This window comes from Oryctolagus cuniculus, chromosome 18 (assembly GCF_051225735.1).
Source record: "Oryctolagus cuniculus isolate XC-2025 breed Fujian yellow rabbit chromosome 18, ASM5122573v1, whole genome shotgun sequence".
Lineage (NCBI taxonomy): Eukaryota > Metazoa > Chordata > Mammalia > Lagomorpha > Leporidae > Oryctolagus > Oryctolagus cuniculus.
The window spans coordinates 52,784,871-52,795,257 of NC_142884.1; the positions used below are offsets into that span (position 1 = coordinate 52,784,871).

The 10,387-nt window shown below is 37.5% G+C and overlaps 1 pseudogene; it reads right to left on the reverse strand.

Annotated features, from left to right (window-relative positions):
• Positions 1-3,205: 3,205 nt before the first annotated feature.
• On the reverse strand, positions 3,206-8,976 carry LOC138846535 (ubiquitin-like FUBI-ribosomal protein eS30 fusion protein pseudogene; annotated as a pseudogene).
• Positions 8,977-10,387: the final 1,411 nt, after the last annotated feature.

The window sequence follows — 10,387 nt, forward strand, 5'->3', positions numbered from 1 at the left end:
GAGAATGATGAGATGATATTCTGTTTTCTTCAAAGTCCCAAACAACAGAATCCTTATATCAGTGTAGGAGTGTTCAAATATTCACTGGGGTTCAGATTGGCAAGACCTGCTTTCTAAATCTGAGTGTTGTATGATGATTTTACGCCTGTTGAAAATAACACATGAGCATGAGCATCCTGGTGGTCTTCTAGTAGTCAGTTGTCTTTTATGACAGAATGGAACAAGGGTCCCAACTTTTGTGCTGTCTTATAAGACAACTTGACCATGTGGTTATTTATTAAATTCTGTTGATCCTTATCTAGACTCAGGACCTGGATTCTTTATTGGGACTCTTCCAGGGCTTCAAATTTATAGTTCAATGACCTTAAGTACATTCACAGTGTTATGCAACAAATATCTTGTTCCAGAATTTTGTCATCACCCCAAGTGGAAATCCTGTAAATATTAAACAGTCATCCCCCATGCTCCCTTCCCTCTACTTACTGGCAATCATAAATCTACTCTTCATCTCTATGACTTGCCCTATTTAAAAATTCAGTGTAGATGGAATCATAGAATATGTGGCCTTTTATGTCTTGCTTAAGTTGATGTTTTCATCCAGGTTGTTTTTATCTATGTTGTCACATATATCAGTGTTTTATTTCTTTTTATGACTGAATATTTCATTGTTTGTTTATGCTGCATTTGGTTATTTCTTCCTTTTAACTATTGTAAACAGTGCTGCAAAGAAGATTTGTGTACAATTATTTTTAATGCAGGTTTTTGATTCTTTTGGATATTTATGCTGGGTCATATGGTAATCCAGTTTGTTAAGGAAGGAGCTGCTACATGTTGTCCTTTTAACTAGTTAAAATATGAACCATGTGACAGATATTGCCGCTGTTTATCCATAGTCATGCTCTTTATCTCATGGTTTAGAGTTCCTACTAGGCATCAGTTGTCTAGTCAGGGGTTAAATTCCTGGCTGGATGGAATGTAGGTGAGATCACATGACTAATGCTTGCCAGTGATAGATGAGTAGAAGTGATATGTGTAGGGCCAAGATTATATGAAGGTTAATTCCCTTCTCCAGTTTGCGATTCTCTTTATCCAAATTGAGATAGAAGAGCACAGCTACCTTGGAAGTCACATGTAGTAATGGTGGAAGACCCTGTCCTTATCAAAAATGCCATTTTAAAATTTTACATGAGTAATAGATAAACTTCTATCAATTATGAGCCATGACATATACTGGGGCTTGTTTAATTTAATAGCTCACCTTATCTAAGTAACACAAACTGTAAGCGGAAACAGATAAGGAGAACAAAGATGATGAAAGAGTCCCCTACACCTGTTTTTCTGCCCTCAGCTTATCCTGTTTTTGCCTTTAATTGTTGAAGCTTTCTGGAGAACCCTGAAGAAGATCAGGAAAGTCATCTAAACAGAGTACTAAGAGGTTTATGCTTATTTCCAGACAAAACTTGTGGGGAAATAAATCCCCAGCATGTTATTATAGTGTGTGCATCAGTGTAAGATGTCTTGATCTTTTTTCAGAAACTAGAAGCAGTAGAATATTTCTGGAGCTTGGATGGAGAGTGATACAAGATAGGAGGATTGGGTTGGGGGAGGCAAAGTTAGCCAAAGAATGCACAAAGGCTGGAATATAGAGAATTCTGGATACCGCAATGCAAAATTGGTACTTTTTCCCATAAGTGATGGGCAAAACAATTGTTCTAATTTGATTTATAGCTTTAAATTTTTATAAATGTTTTCTGCTTTGGTGACCAAGAAAGATCTTCCCTGTGATAATAGCCCTTTCGAGGGTTGGTCCTGAATATTATAAAGAAAGGCAGAGTCTATAGGCTTGTAGATCTGAAAAACCCATTCAAGGCACATGACAATGTTTAAATCTAACCTCGGTTTTGCTGGAAAGTCTTTCACAAAGAATACATGGGTTTGGTTTTCACCACCAGTTCTCCTCCAGTAAGCACTGGAAGCACATGCAGGAGTGGATGGAGTACACATTTTCTGGGACACTGGCGATATTAAGCCAGAACCTTTCTTTTGTCCTAAAATGTTTGCTCCTATTCCTATATTGGACTGGGAAGACTGTGGATACCCTATTTTTCGTCACACCAAATAGGTCTTGATGGGTGAGACTTCTTGAAATAACAGGTGAAATATGAAAGCAAAATACCTGATTGCACTCTTGATTCTAAGTCAGTTCAATAATTGCTAGGAAAAAAATTGCCGATGTGAAGATCCCTGCTCATCAAAGCTGTTTTGATCTCAGTGTCATTTCTTAGGGATGGCATCAGGCATGTCTAAGATTTTGATCCTCTCCCTAATTAATAGCAGACCTCAACATTGTTTATATTTTTAAAAATATTTTAGTGTGATAACATATACTCACTATGTTTCCTTTTGGGTTAGGGATGTGATATAATATTCTTTTTTAATAAGTCTATTAAACTTTTTCTCAACATTAACTTTTGTCATGATGATTTAACTTCTTATTTCTCAATTATCATACTTCTAGTTGGACTTTACCAAGACATTAGTTGCTTTCCTTAATAAGTTTGTTTGGTTTTTTTCTCCTTTTTAATGCATCCTTGCAAACACTATTTATTTTGCCTTGGAAACCATTTGTTTTTTATTTTTCCAACAAAAATATTTGAGGTTTAATTAAAACCATCAAAAATGCTGTTAGAAGATCATTAGTACAAAGCACCTGCTGCCATTATTAGATGACTATTTTCCCTGGAGTTCAGGAGAAGCTTCAGTTTTTAGAAACGTGTATCACATTCTTTATGGAATTGCATTCCTGGATTTTTGCCAGCGTTTGGAAATTTTTATCCATGCATCTCAGAAACTATCCTACTTTGGATAGTCTGAGAAGTGCTCTACCCAAATAAACTAGTTCTTTATGATTTCTGAATAAATGTGCACTCCAGATTAGATCCGTTAGAGCATTACCTTCAATTCTAAATCAGGAGCGAAACACTGGGTAAAGTACAGGGATAAGCTTTACTTACTGTTGTTCTCTTGCCTTATCAAAATAACTCCAGATCTCTGCTCTCAGTAGCACATTTGTGATTTACCACTGGAAGGAGCTAGAGTAAAAACATTGAAAGGTCACTCCTGTAATGGGATAGCAGTGTGGTTAAAAATGACACAGAGGAAAACGATGATGATGGGGGGTGGGGGAGGCAGGGAAAAAGCAACCTTATCTTCTGAAAGCCAGAGACTCAGGTTTGAAATTCCATGGCACCAAGATATAAAGATCATTTAAAAATTTTGAAACACGGAAGTTGTGCATGAAAGTCATATGACAATAGCTTGAAAGCCTGTCATTTCCTTTTATTTTGCCTGCATCAAAGATCTGGAAAGGAAACAGCAAAGGAGGTGGATGAGGAATTGATGATCATCTCTTTAACCTAGGGAACCCTCAAATCTTTACAAAAGAAAGACTTCCCAAGAAGAGATCTGCCACATATGTTTAACTCCTAATTGGCCCACTTGCAAAAATCTTCCTATGTCAAATAAGGAAAATAGTTAGCTTCACTGCAAAACTTTTTTTCTCATTGAAGATACTTGAGATAACTAATAATGAAGCATATGACATAATAAAATCAAAATTGAGGTTGGACTGATTCTAAACATAATACTATGTTCTTTTTTTAAAAAAGGAGACAAAAGAGTAAAATAATCAGTAAACACTACTGATAATAAATCCTGAGTCCATATCCTTAGAAATTTCTCCCCAGCTTCTAAATTAACCCAACTAATCTAATTTGTCCCCATTGATAAGAGGTAAATTAATAAGTCTAAATACAAAGGAATTACTCATGACGACCTATACTTATCATCTCTGGAGAAAGGTTTCATTCATAAACCTTTAATAGAAGTAGAAAATTTATAATTTTTGAGTTACATTAATAAGGTTTATGCATATAGCTCATGTCACTAGTAATGTCCAAAACATTCATCAGCATTCTTTGTTTCAGTTACTGGTGTAACAGGAACATTTTAAACTCAGATATTACTCGGGGTTGAGGGTGTTTCCATGTTTATTTTAGAGAGAGAGAGAGAGAGAGAGAGAAAGAGAGAGATGAAGTAGTAATTGAGGACAATATTCTTTCTGGGTCCCTTATTCCTTTTAATAATAACTTAAAAATCAAGTCGTTTCTCATATATTCAGATTTTGTAGCTTTATCTTCTGGTAAATCGTTGGTTTTTTTGGGAAGCAGCTATTCCAAAAGCTAACCTTGATCTACAAGGGACAAAAGGAGAGACTGTGAGAAAAAGGGAGATTGATTCTCTTTAAAAGGAATTGATTGAAGTTACCTTCTTAAGAGTCATGATGTTTCATTTGTATGTGAACATTTGTAGAACATTTATAATTATTTTTGTTGATTTTGTCAAATTCATCCAAATTGTTTGCTTTCATAAACTTATAGTTAAGTAGGAAATTAAGAAGGTGAACCTTAATTTTGCTTCTTTTTGCATAATTATTTTGGGCGTAGTTAACTACCTTACAAAAACCAAAATTGTTAAACCTCATCGGGCTTTATTAACACATTGATAGACCATTTGGATGAAACACTGATAATCCTGCATCCGCCCTCATGTTGATACCATGTTTTATTTAACAATTTTCTGGCTTGTTGAATGAAGGTCTCTATCAGGATCTTTAAACATTACCCCTCCACATAAGAATTGAATCAAAGATAAAGACTTTCCCATATAAATGATAACGATTTCTTAGTAGAGAGTTTGTGGGCAGCCCCACTTCTCTTTTAGAACCCTAATGTATAACTGGGTATATGAAAATGACTATTAGGAAAACTAATGTGGATTTTGTAAAAAGGGCAAAGACGTATTACTTATTTTTCAGTCATTGGAAATAGTAACTGTAAGGCCATATATCAAAATTGGGTTCTGATTTTCCTATCAGGAAAAAGATAATTTAAAAAAAATATTTACGGGCCGGTACCACAGCTTACTTAGCTAATCCTCCGCCTGTGGGGCCGGCACCCTGCGTTCTAGTCCCGGTTCTGGCACCGGATTCTGTCCCGGTTGCTCCTCTTCCAGTCCAGCTCTCTGCTGTGGCCAGGGAAGGCAGTAGAGGATGGCCCAAGTACTTGGGCCCTGCACCTGCATGGGAGACCAGGAAGAGGCACCTGGCTCCTGACTTCAGATCAATGCAGCGTGCCGGCCGTAGCAGCCATTTGGAGGGTGAACCAACGGAAAAAGGAAGATCTTTCTCTCTGTCTCTCTCTCTCACTAACTCTGCCTGTCAAAAAATTTTTACTTATTTGAAAAGCACAGAGTTATGGAGAGAGAGGGAGAGACAGAGAGAGATTTTCCTTCTACTTGTTCACTCCCCAAATGGCTGCATAGACTGGGGCTGAGCCAGGCTGAAGCCAAGAGCCAAGAGCTCCATCTGGGTCTCCCGTGTGGGTGTAGGGGCCCAAGGATTTGCATGATCTTCTGTAGGCACATCAGCAGGGAGATGGATTGGAAGTGGACTAGCCAGGACTTGGACCTGTGCCCATATGGGATGCTGTGGTTTAAGGTGTTTCTCCACAGTGCCAGTCCTGAAACATCCTTTTGAGTATTACTTTTTCACTATGCTTTTTATTGGTTGTAGTTCCGTGTTATATCCAAGGTCATAAAACTTATTTCTGTTTCAAAGCACTTGAAAATTATTTCTATTCCTACTTTTGAAAAATAACTCCTTTTGTATTTGTTTAAATGTTTGACTTGTTTCCTCAACTAGCATCAAAATGGATACAGTATGATTTGTCATATAAATATCAAAATAGCCCCTTGGAAATGCCAAATTGTAACAGAATTTTAAAATACAAATTTAGAAAATGGAATGTTTCCATTAAATCATTGAGACCTATGCTATTACATTCAACAAAGTGGAAATACACCTTCTGAGTAAGTCATCATTCCAGTAGTACATTATCTTTTCAGCAGAATTTGGATTTATTTATTTAGGAGGTCAGAATCCAGGATTTACAAAAGATCTACAGACACAAATAAATTTATAGTGACACAAGGAGTCCTTAGAAAAATAAATACCAATGTGATATATGAAGTAATACACGAATAATATCAAGAGCACTGGTTTAGGCTTTAGCTCCACCACTAAGTATCTTTGGAAACATTTGTCTGTCCCTTCACATTTCCAGGTTTGGGGTTTCAGCTTTCTAATCTCTAAGAAGGGGTCAGATGGTCTGTAGGTATAAAGTTATTACAGATCTTCCGTGAAATCAATAGGCCTTTATTTTGTGACATAGTGGTGGGAATAGAAGAATGCATTCCTGATGGCATAATCAGTCCCCAAATCTCTTAGAATTTCTCATGAATGTCCACTCATTCTGGGAGTTTAGAAGGTCGGTCACCATTTATTTAGGAGATAACCTAAAACTGGGGATAGCCTTGTGGCTGGTTCGAGTCCTCATTGTTTCACTTCAAATCCAGCTCCCTGCTAATGAACCTACCATCCACATGGGAGAATCCTGGCTTTTCTGTGGCCCAGCTCTGGCTGCTGTGGCCATTTGGGGGGTGGGGGAGACTAGTTTGCTCTCTGTCTCTCTGTCACTTTGCCTTTCAAATAAATTAAATCTTAATAAAATAAAATAAACTAGAAAAAAACCTCTTCAGACTCTGAATAATTCCCATGATCTCTCTTTCTCATATATATATATGTCTATATATTTGTCATATATATGACAAATGTGTGTATATATATGTGTATTTATATACAAGTGTATATACATGTCTATATTTAGATCATTGATATAAATATATGTCTATATTTATATCATTTGTCAATATATCTCCCCAGGTGCCTTAATTCTTTCTCAGATAGTAGTCTTGGAATCAAGGCATTCATGCAAAATGATTTCATAGGGATCAGTCTGCAGGAAGCTGTTAAGTTGCATATATTGTACCTTCTCCAGGAGTCGCATATTTTGTATGTTTTCAAAAGTAACACTAAAGATATAAAGAATTTAGAGTACTTGCCTTTGAGTTGTCTTGAGTAACTTTGGAAGGATAAATAAACAGTGGATTTTGGTGGCTGAACTGACTTGATAAGACAGTGTGGCTATGAGTACTCCTAAAAAATACAGAACTAGGTGAGCTTTTTGCACAGTGGTTAAAACACTACTTAGGATGCCTGCATACAAGCTCCATGCGTGATTCGTTTCCTGCTTGTGTGTACCCTGGGGATGCAGCAGGTGATTGTTGAAGTGCTTGAATCCCTGCCGCCCATGTAGGAGAACCGATTGGTTGAGATTTGGCCTCCTGACTTCAGCCTGGTCAAGTCCTAACTGTTGCAGGAGTCAACAGTTGTGTAGGATATCTCTCTCTTTCTGTGTTTCAACTAAATGGAATTTTTGAAAGTGCTTAACTAATGGGTGGCATGATTTTTACTCAGGGTGGTATGGCAACATATTTCACACCTTAATGTCCATTCTCTCTCTCCATTTGCCCCAGCCTAATTCTGAAAATCATATGTGACCTAGAACTTTGAAACTTCCTTCTAACTTCTCCTTCCTTGAATCTGCACAGCAAAACACCACTTTAAGTATGTTACTTCCTGCTTTAAAAAGTTTTAACTTTATTTTTTTTTAATTTATTTTTTTGACAGGCAGAGTGGACAGTGAGAGAGAGAGAGACAGAGAGAAAGGTCTTCCTTTGCTGTTGGTTCACCCTCCAATGGCCACCGCAGCCAGCGCGCTGCGGCCGGCGCACCGCGCTGATCCGATGGCAGGAGCCAGGTACTTCTTCTGGTCTCCCATGGGGTGCAGGGCCCAAGCACTTGGGCCATCCTCCACTGCACTCCCTGGCCACAGCAGAGAGCTGGCCTGGAAGAGGGGCAACCGGGATAGAATCCGGCGCCCCAACCGGGACTAGAACCCGGTGTGCCAGCGCCGCAAGGCGGAGGATTAGCCTAGTGAGCCGCGGCTCCGGCTAAAAGTTTTAACTTTAAATAATGACTATTTCTAAATAATTTTCTAAAATATATTTCTAAATAATGACTAAAATCCATTGCTTGAAATTTAAGGTCCTGCATTTTATGTACCTATCCACAACTGTGTCTTCTGCTCCAATATCTGGCACAGTTGTCTTATTCAGAGAGGGAGAATAGATCTTTCTGCAGTATTGGCCATCACGTATTTGCTCACTTTGAGAAAATTTCTTTTACCTCCATATCTTCCATCTCCCTGCTACCAGAAATACTGTTTATCCTTAGAAACATAGCATAAATGCCAGTTCCCCCCATGAGTGAAACTATGGAGCTTACTCTATGCCTTTTTGTCCTAAAGAATTATGTTTGTAGCCTGTGTACATATCTTCCATCAAAGATTACATTTTTCCTTAAGGGGAAATTCTATTCCATATCCTGCTCATCTTTTGATTCTCAAAGTCACTGAGCAGAGTTCCTGGCAAATGTTTTTCTGAAATTCAATAAATTAATTGAATTGCTACATCATTTTTACCATTCAAAACTGTTACAAATGAGCTTTTGGCTTCCATTAAATTTCTTTCTTTCTTTTTCTTTTTTTCTTTCTTTATTTTTTTGACTGGGTAGAGCAGCTTTTTTAGAGAAAGCCAGAATCACAGAAGACTTAAAGGTTAGCGTGGGGCCCTTCTTCTTGCCAAAGGTGGGTGCCATGTTGACGAAGCACCCGTTGTACTGCATCAGCTGCTTGGCCTGGCCTGTCTTCTTTGTCTTCTCCTGTTTGGCCACCTTAGGAGTCTGACCTCTCACTTTGCAGGCTGCTTCCAGAGTGGCCAGGGTCTCCACTGGTCCAGGGTGGCCTCATCCTCCAGTGGGATGCCTGCTGAGAGCACGACTTCATCTTCCAGGGCATAGCCCTCCAGGGAGGCAGCATGAGCCTTGATCTGGGCCACCCTCTCCCAGCTGGTCACCTCGAGGGTGTGGAGCTCCTACACTTGAACGCGGAGCTGCATGTCAGTGACTGAACTGCCACTTGCCACTACCATCTAAATTTCTAATATGCTCTATATTTGCTTTTCCTTTTAAATATAACCTGAGAGAGCATTTATTTGAAAATTATGTCATTAAGCAATGGACTTGCTCTTAAATGACCGAGTACAGTTGGACGTGATGTTTGCTTTAGAATTTCTTCCTTTCTCTCTTTCTCTCTCTCTCTTCCTCCCTCCCTCCCTTCCTCTTTCACACACACAGTTTCTTCAAATATTCATGTACATATTAAATGAAAAGCAACATAAATCAAAGCATCAAACTGGAATTTTGGCACTGGTGACATTATTTAATCATTTGTATTCATAGAGATTTCAAAAAAATGTTACCGAGCAACATTAATTTAATGTATATTAAATATACATCACACCATATTCTTTATTTCACAGCCTGAGTAATTGCAAGTAGTGTGTAATCAGATTTTGTAACTCATATTTAATACAGAAAAGCAATCTATAAGTGGAAAGATGTATATGCATCTGAATGAGAGGGTAAAAGGAATTCCAACACATGAAATGAGGGAAAAGATGGTTAAAGGGAATATGTCATTTACCAGCTTGGCAGAAGGTAATGAATAAATGACTGACAATCCAATTAGAGAGTTCTTTTTAGGCAAAAAAGTGTGAGTAGAGTAGAAAGCTACGAACTATGTAACACACCATGACAAAAATTCCCAGGGCAACCAGGACCATTCCATTTTCAAATATATGTATGAGAAAAGCCATGAATAATGGATTTCATATAACATCTTTGCTATGCATTATTTAAAATATTTGTGCTGACTAAAAGTGATCATATTCTTTTTTCATTGTAGTCTTTTGTTGTAGTTCATTTTGTCTTATATTAGTGTAAGGATATGATAGTAGACAGGTTGTTTTAAAGCCTACAACATTTCTAAAATTTAGATGGAATTATAAATATTTGGAAAAAATCATTACAAAACTTTTTTTCCCAAAGTAATGCAATATTTGTATATTTTTCCCTAGAAAGGATGATGTAAAAATAAAAAAGGCACAATTGTGCTAAATTATGTTTTGTTTAATTTACTGATTGAATGGTCATGGTTTATTCTTCCTTTCATATGCAGCAAAATTTTAGGAAAAGTCTCTTCCTCTCTCTTCCCTATCATGGTTATGCACAGATAATCAGATTTAAAACTTTTATATGTGAACAGAATTATATCTGTTTGATTCATGGCTATGTCTGTAGAACCCAGAACAGTGCTCAAACAGATGTTCACTAAAATTTGTTGAACAAATAAAGGAGTGGACACATCATGTGTGTGTGTGTGTGTGTGTGTGTGTATGTGTGTGTGAGAGAGAAAGAGGGAGAGAGAGTGGGAGAGTGAGAGATTGTTATTTTCCCTATTGGGAAACA